Raw genomic sequence first — 8,517 nt, forward strand, 5'->3', positions numbered from 1 at the left:
GTAAATCCGCATAGACGCCGACCACGTTCCGTTAGTGACAGCGAAATTCGTTTTCTCGTAGTCTACCCAACCGTGCCTTGTTCAAATCATCAAGGCGCCGAAGGTACAAGTGAGAGTTCAACACATTTCGATAGATATAAAATTCACGCAAGACGTATACCCGCCAACGTCATCGCTTGGGCCTCGCACGAAATCAGCACTGGAAACTGCGAAGCCATCAGCGTCGCTATCACCAACAGCCCCGTCCTTTGAAGCAGCCAAACCATTCTGCGCCAGAGAGAGCGTCCTCACTCAGCGCACGTCGAAAGTGCATCTGACTTCTAAACCATCCAGGGAACAGTTCGAACGCATGCCGTTACTCGGTGAGAAGGGCGCTACGTCGGAGCTGACAAGGACGAAAAGTAAATCGCGACAGCACATACAAAACTAAAATGTCCCAGCCCGCACCACGAGGTATAACGGGCTCGGGAAACACGACGACGTGAAGCTTGTGAGGACCGGGAGTTATGTCACTCTTATTTGAGGCCAACCAACCAACCACACGGGTGGCGAAGTTTGATAGCAGCCATTCCTGCTGTCGGCTGCGCCTTCGAGTCTTCTTGAAGGCGCGCACGAATAAGCGAGAGCATTGCGCCGATCAGCCAACATCAATCTCCGAGAGTACTCTGACTGATTGTCTTCAGTCGCATACGCGCGCCGACAAACAACGTGCGCGCCACCTGCAGGGGCACTCGGCTACCAAAATAAGTGCAGCACGACACATTTTTTTCAGTCAGAATGTCTGTCCATACAGGCAGAAAGTATGGTGGGGCAGCCAAAAAAGAATGTAAACCAATAGGCCTAACATGAGCGACGTACTTTGTGAAAAAAATCAATGGATGGCGATCGCAGTGCAGTGCCCGAGAAGACATGGTGCAACAAGGGGTGAGCGGCCGGAAAGTCGTGGGTTGGCTGACTTGTGTACCGTGCACAAATAAGCGAGCACCTTTTGACGATGCAGCCAGGTACGCACCTGACCAGACCGCAGGCACGTCGATGCGCCGCCGCGCGGACTGGATTCTCGGCGCTCGTGCACTACGTGCCGAGATGTTTGGACGGACAAAGCTGCGATCGAGTGGCTCAGTGTTGTCTGGACCGGGCAGACAAGCAGATACGCTTGACTAGAAACTGTACATACACGTTTTATTTTTTAGTGCTTTCAGGTTCATCATATCGGCGTTTCTCTGTATCATCACAGAGGTCCATCGCAATGCCTAACCGGCGGTGTGTGCCATTCGATGGTTTTCATCAGTTCAGGAACCATATCCGTGGGTGCCGTTGCTAACACTCCTGAGACAAGTCGTAGCTTTAGTAACCAAGAAACAACAACTGCATACTTTACCGTTAATGACAAGTTCTTAGTTGCTGGCAAGTTAGTAGCAGCCACACAAAAATGCAATAGCAGCAGCTAGCTTCGCGCATAAGATGTATATACAAACCAAAGCACCGCAGTGAAAGCAACTACCAAGCACTCCCAGCAAATTTCCAACACTTGTGCGTATAAAATCTTCGTCACATCAGCCCTCTGGAACGCTGCGCATTCCTCTCACTGTTTATTTTTTTTCTGTAATGGTACCCCTTGCGATACCCACTATATAAAAAAGTGCGTAGCTTTCGTTTGTGCTCGCCCCCTTGCATCATTTATTCATAGCGTAGCACGAGTCTTGTTACTCGATGTGTTTACTAGTGCCAGATATGCGGGGGGCCTGCTGAGAGTTCATTAAAAGCAAAACCTAACCCTAACGACAAAACAGCGTAAATGGTATGTGGGTGTACAGCTGCGCAGGGAAGCTTTGCTATTGGTTTATCTTAAGCTCGGGTGCACGAGGACCGGGGTTCCAATCCCGCCGGGGCTACGCTCTCCACCGGGTTTGAAAAAAAAACACCTCATTAGAACAGGATTTGGCCAACCTGGTGTAGTACTTGGCCACAACCTTCTATGAACAAACCAATTAAACCTTGGCCCCCAGTCCCCAGCGGCTGCGGAGCCAACTGAGCAAGGCGGCGGTCAGACCTGTGACGCAGCGGAGGGTGCCAAGTATCTTGGGCTCCGGACAGGCCGCCATTGGAATCTGAACCTGGCAACGTTAAACGCTAGAACTTTGTCTAGTGAGGCTAGCCTAGCAGTGCTGTTCGAGGAACTAGCGGGAATTAAATGGGATGCCATACGGCTTAGTGAAGTTAGGAGGACAGGTGAGGCGTATACAGTGCTAAAAGACAGGCACACACTATGCTATCGCGTATTAGCGGATAGACAAGAATTAGTTGTGGGATTCCTCATTAATCAGGATATAGCTGGCAATGTGGAAGAGTTCTATAGTATTAACGAAAGGGTGGCAGCTATCGCAATTAGGCTTAATAAGAGGTACAAACTGAAGGTGGTGCAGGCCTACGTGCCTACATCCAGGCATGATAACCAGACCGTTGAAAGCTTCTATGAAGACATGGAATCGGCAATGAATAAAGTAAAATCACACTACACTGTATTGATGGGCGACTTCAATGAGAAAGTGGGCAAGAACCAGGCTAGCGACCAGGCGGTAGGCGACTATGGGATAGGTTCTAGGAATAGCAGGGGAGAGTTATTAGTCGAATTCGCAGATATAAATAATTTACGGATCATGAATACCTTCTTCCGCAAACGAGAAAACAGGAAGTGGACCTGGAAGATCCCCAATGGTGAGACTAAAAATGAAGTCGACTTACTTTATGCTCAGCCTGGCATTGTGCGGGATGTGGAGATCGTCGGAAAGGTGCGTTGTAGCGACCACAGAATGTTAAGGTCTCGAATTAGCTTAGACTTGAAAAGGGAACGGAAGAATATAGTGAAGCGGAAGCCCATTAACGAGTTAGCGGTTTCATGTAAAGTAGAGAAATTTAGGATATCGTTGCAAAACAGATATTCAGCGACTGAGGAGGACGACCTTAATGTTCGTATATAACGAACGATAATCTCACTGCTATCATTACGGAATGCGCTGTAGAACTGATATATATATGGAACCCACGACCTCCGAATATCGGATACCACCGGCGGCATGGTTGTTTTTTCTGCTGCTTTATAAGTAATTTTCTTTAAGCGATAGATTAATCTAAGTATTATTATCCCACTGATAAGCACAACACATAAAAAAAATTAAACATTCCTCTATGCACCTTGGTTTCGGTGACTGTTGGCTCCCTTCATAAGTTTGTCAAACGATCGAGTTCTTCATTTCCTTTACCTTCTTAAGAGTGTGTGTGTATATATATATATATATATATATATATATATATATATATATATATATATATATATATATATATATATATATATATATATACCAGTACTCAGTGGCGCATGGGCAGTGCCAATTCACGAGGTCACAAAGAGGAGAAAAAAACAGACAGCGGCGTGATAGAAAAAAAAATGCAGAGGAAGGCGGCAAGAGAGCCAACCGGCCAACCAGTCCCGGCGTCCATTCATTTGCCTTTCAAGGGCCCTCGCGGTCGACAGCGATGACGCGGAATGATTAGCCTCTCCCCTTTGCCGGACCAGCAGCTGATTCATCCTCCCAATAGGATTGGGCGCTGCTCCCGTATTCCATTTTAATGCTCCACCTGTTCTTTCTTTTCCCGCGTGTCGCATGGCTTCTCGCGGGCGCGATTTTATTCCTAACTTGCTTCGGCGCTTTGATCACCTTCCCCTTAATTTCGAAGCCAGCCGAATTTGGTCCCTTCGCCTGTTTGAACTCCTCATCGGTGTGCTTATAACAGGGCTGCTTCTCTGGCTAACGAGGCCTCGCCGCTGATCGAATCGACGCGAGCGGCGGTGCCGTCGTTACATCCGCTGCGATGGACTCGTCGAAATTGGTTTTAGAAGTGGAGGTGTAGCGGTTCCCGCCATACTCGACTGCTCCGCCACGCTTCTCAAGTGCCTTGAACGTGCCGCGAACGGTGCGGGAAGCGAGCGCTGCCGGCAAGTTGGCTGCCGCGACGCCCGGTGTCGGCGCCGGCGCTCGAGTGGCTGTCGACAGGGACGCCTTCCCAGCGCCCCGCGAAGAAGCTGCGGAGAGTCCTCGTCGGCTAGCGGTGTCCCGGGAGAGGGGAAGGCACTCGGGACGTGGAGCTTTTTAAGCCGCTTTGAGCCAATAAAGTGGGATAACCTCCTTTCTTTTTTTTTTAATCTTTGGCACTAAGCCTAGAAATTCTCACGCTTCGACGCCTCGTCCGATGAAGTCGGCGACGGCCCATCTCGCCGTGAGCCCGTGTCACCAGCGTACGTCACCAAGTGCCTGGTGGCGTGGAGATCGAAGCCCTTCCGTCCCGCGTTGGAGGAAGCGGACTGTGCGGTACTCCATCCGACTGATCACTGCGTTGGAATGAACTAAACTGATTTATTTATTGAGTGATTCAGTGGTTGATTTTTAGGGTGGACCTCTCTTGGCCACTAACCAGGTTCGACAACGTTGTCACCATCGCAGCACCGCTTACGTCAAGGTCGTTCTCCTGACTGCCTCCCACCGCCCCTCAGTGACGTGACTGTTGCGTCTTTTGTCTTCTTTTTAGCGATGCCCCTGAGCAAAGGCGACCGCCTAATGTCAACGGAGCTTACAAAAGCGACATCGCGCGGGAAAGGGGGCGGGGGGGGGAGAGATTCTTTGCGAAGGGAGCATGCTCCCTCAGAGTTCTCCCCCCTCTCCCTCCACGCATGTGCCGCATCTCCCTGCGCTCTCCGTGATGAGCTACGTGAACCGAAAATTCCGCGCCTCCTCAAGTGAGGAAAAAAATGGCTGGAAAAGCAGCCAGAAAAACTGCGGTTCATCTCGAAGTACGTGGAGCATGAAGAATGTTTCAGCCGCGGCTGAATGGAGGTGAATACGCGAGCGCACGGAGTGGCTGCCTCCTCACGTTACGCTTGCAGAGATGCCCAAATATAGAAAGCTCGCTGTAATACGGAAATCCATCTCACATACACGAATTCAAATAGAATATCCAACGCGTGATTCGGTTTACAATTACAGCGTAATAAACGTTTGCTGATTCCAATATTCCTTCGTGTATTGAATTTCTGTTTTCTTCCCATAAGGCTTGCCGTAGACTTTACGCTATAGCCCCATAGAGAAAGTAAGATCACTACTGCTGATTTACTCAGGCGTAACGCCTTCAGGTCTTTTTGATTACACAGTTTTAATTGTTGAGGTCTTTGCCGCTTTTATCGCGTAATACGCTATTGTGTTTTGGGAAGGGAAGCGTGCGCAATCCTGTGTCTTCCTTCCCCTCAAAAGAGGTTGAAAGGACGAAAGCAACCTTTGTTTGGCAAAGCCTTCATTCGTATAAGAAAAAAAAAACTATGGTCTCGAAAAATTCTGCTTTGAACTGTCGACAATGTGTGGACACTCGGACTCGGCATGCAGCCTATAATGCTGACGAAGTTCGAGCGTATAAAAAGGCCTTGTGATAAGATCTCGGCTACTGAAAATAATGCAACGTCTTTGGTTCCGCCTGCTTAGTAGAGATGCGGTTATTTTATGTGTAAAAATTCAACACAGCTGCGTATTTCCTTACTTATTCATTCAGTACCTGCAGCACACAGTTGAGCATTATTGTACAGGGAAAGGCGTAAACAATGGGGAAAGTGATAGCGGTACACGCGTGCCACAATTCAAATCGCTTGTGAAGCGGAAGAGAAGGCTGTCCAATGCGTGGCTCGTCTGCATGCAAGTCACACACACACTACCACAGCTGATTGCGCAAACAATTGGAGCGCTCTGCGCTCCTTAAACTTTGCCCGTTACATCCGCCTTCGTTACGCCTCCACCAATGTGTAATCGTTTTCTTTTTTGTTTGTAAGTATTAGCGTGGGGCCGCAATAACGCACACAGGACCCCAGTTCGTCCTGTATGCCCGTCTTGACTCAGGGCCAAATCTTTATAGCTGGCATGCGCGAAGGCTGCTTTTTCTGCGCTCCTGAGCTTTACGACGAAGCAAACTTGCGGAAAGCTCAATATTAAGCACGGGCTTAGTGATCCTGTGGTTAGATTTGATATTTTTGCAAGTTTGCTCCGTCATAAGCAGCAGGAGCGCTGAAAAAGCAGCCGTCACGCATGTCAGCTAAAGATTTGGCCCGCTGTACCATGAGATACACCGTTCAAGTAGCCCGCATTTCTGCCTGAACAAATGTTTGGCTTGGTTTCATGAAGTTTAACGTCCCAAAGAGACTCAGGCTATGAGGGACGCCGTAGTGAAGGGCTCCGGATAATTTCGACCACCTGGGATTCTGACATCGCCCAATACACGGGCGTCTAGCATTTCGCCTCCATCGAAATGCGACCTCCATGTGCACGGCCGGGATCGAACCCGCGTCTTTCGCGTCAGCAGCCGAGCACCCCGACCACTGAGCCACCGCAGTGGCTTCTCAACAAATGTGCTTGCCTTTCCTTCCTAAACTCTCCAGCCGGTGTGTCATCGTTTTCCGCGAGCCGTCCACTCCGTGCGTGTCCGACGCCGCCGCAAAATAGTGGCGCAGACCCGCGCATCATTTCGCGCGCGCGGGCGTCGACGGCACGCCGGGAATGCCGCGTCCCGGGGTCCAGGCCAGGGCTTCCGCCCGCAACCCGCACCCCGCGGGCGGCGCGCTGACAAAAATCCGGCTGTTCACGCCTCTCCTCCGTGGTCGGTCGCATCGAGGACGCCAGGGAAAATAACAAGAACCGCAGCGAGCAGGGACGAGAGGCGCGCGCGCACTGGAATTAGCCGGTCATCAATTATTTTCCCCGGGCGCTGCTGCTGCCCTGAAGAATGCGGCGCCGACCACGGGCATCATTTGTGTTTACGGGGAGGGGGTGGGGGCAAAGGGGAACGGCGACTCGCGGGCGCCCAGAGACCGGCCACTGTGCGGGATGAGGAGGGGGAGGATGTGGTGGAGTAAGACTCGACAGCGTATGTAGAAGCGAAGAGCGGTGGAAAATTGTTTTTGTGGCATGTGAGCGAACGATTGGGCGAGGAGCATACCGAGGCCGCTGCTGGGAAAGACGACTTGCCGCAGCTTGCAGTCTTGTCCTTTAGGACACTGCAGCGCACACAGCTCGGGCGGAGCCGAATGTGCTGTCTGTGCCGTCACAGGTAGCAGTAGCAGCGGGATGCTGTTAGCAGAATGTTCGTGCAAGCGGTAGTTTTATGGACCCTAAAAAGTGACTCAGGCAATGAGGGACGCCGTAGTGAAGGGCTCCGGAAATTTCGACCACCTGGGGTTCTTTAACGCGCTCTGACATCGCACAGTACACGGGCCCCTAGCATTTCGCCTCCGACGAAACGAGACAGCCGTGGACGGTTTCGAACCCCCGTCTTTCGGGTCAGCAGCCGTGCACCGTAACCACTGAGCCTCTCAAGCAGTAGCGCTCTGCCTCTTGAGTTATCGTTGAGCGATTTCTTCCGTATTTGCCTCTCCCAATTTCTATATAGTTCTACGGCCTAATTCTTTTCCATCGAATTAATCCACTTTTTACCTTCTCCGTTTTTTACTTGCCTCGTAAAGGCCTCTATTTCCCTGTCCTTGTTTCCTGCATAGTTACTGGTTAGTTTCGCAGTACTTTTCTGCCACTGTAAGTCAATGCTCTTTGTGTATAAGTATTTAACTACCTTAATGTAGACAATTTTCGCAGCATGAATAAAACGCACACCGAAGACAAGGAACAAACAAGACAGGACTGTGCTGAGTTTGTGCTGTGCTGTGCTGGACTGGGTTTGTTCCTTGTCTTCTGTGTGCGTTTTATTCATGCTGCGAAAATTGTCTACATTATGAATAGCAACCAACTAGCCCAAACCACCGTGTTACTTAAACTACCTTAGATGCCCACCTGTTATCGCCCAATTTCCTCAGGCGTTCTTCACATAATATTTTACCCGTGCTCCGAACGATGCCCAGCCCATGTCCCCCTGTACTGCCTCATTTATGGCTTTGCCGTGGGCACCAATCCTCAACAGATCTCTGATTTATTTCTAGTCCAGACTGAACTTCTCCCTTAGGCACAAAACTGCATTCCCAAAGTAAGCCCTGGCACCATTATTCCTTTCCAAATACATCTCACTACTTCCTACTTGTACCTACATAATGCCTTATACTTCATTATCGCCGCAACTTTTCGCCTTTCAATAGCCCGTTCATGCTTTCTGACGTGTATCTGTACTTCGTTTACCCATGCATACCTCGAGACACTGTCAGACCAGGCAGACAAATGCTCGTGCCATGGTGACCAAGAAATGACCCCTTTCAATGATTTCTAGTAAAACTCCTTTTTGGGCTAGTTGGTGCATTTTGAACCTAGGAAAAGGAGCAGCGCCAAAGCACGCAACCACACACGAAGAAAGGATGCGCCTGTGTCTTGTCCTTTGTTCGTCTGTGGTTGCATGCTTTGGCGCTTCTCTTTTTCCTAGGTTTTATGTTCCGTCGCGCAGTATATACAGCCAGAATGGTCACGTGACTTTTTTAAGAACTGG

Source organism: Amblyomma americanum, chromosome 3 (assembly GCF_052857255.1).
Source record: "Amblyomma americanum isolate KBUSLIRL-KWMA chromosome 3, ASM5285725v1, whole genome shotgun sequence".
NCBI lineage: Eukaryota > Metazoa > Arthropoda > Arachnida > Ixodida > Ixodidae > Amblyomma > Amblyomma americanum.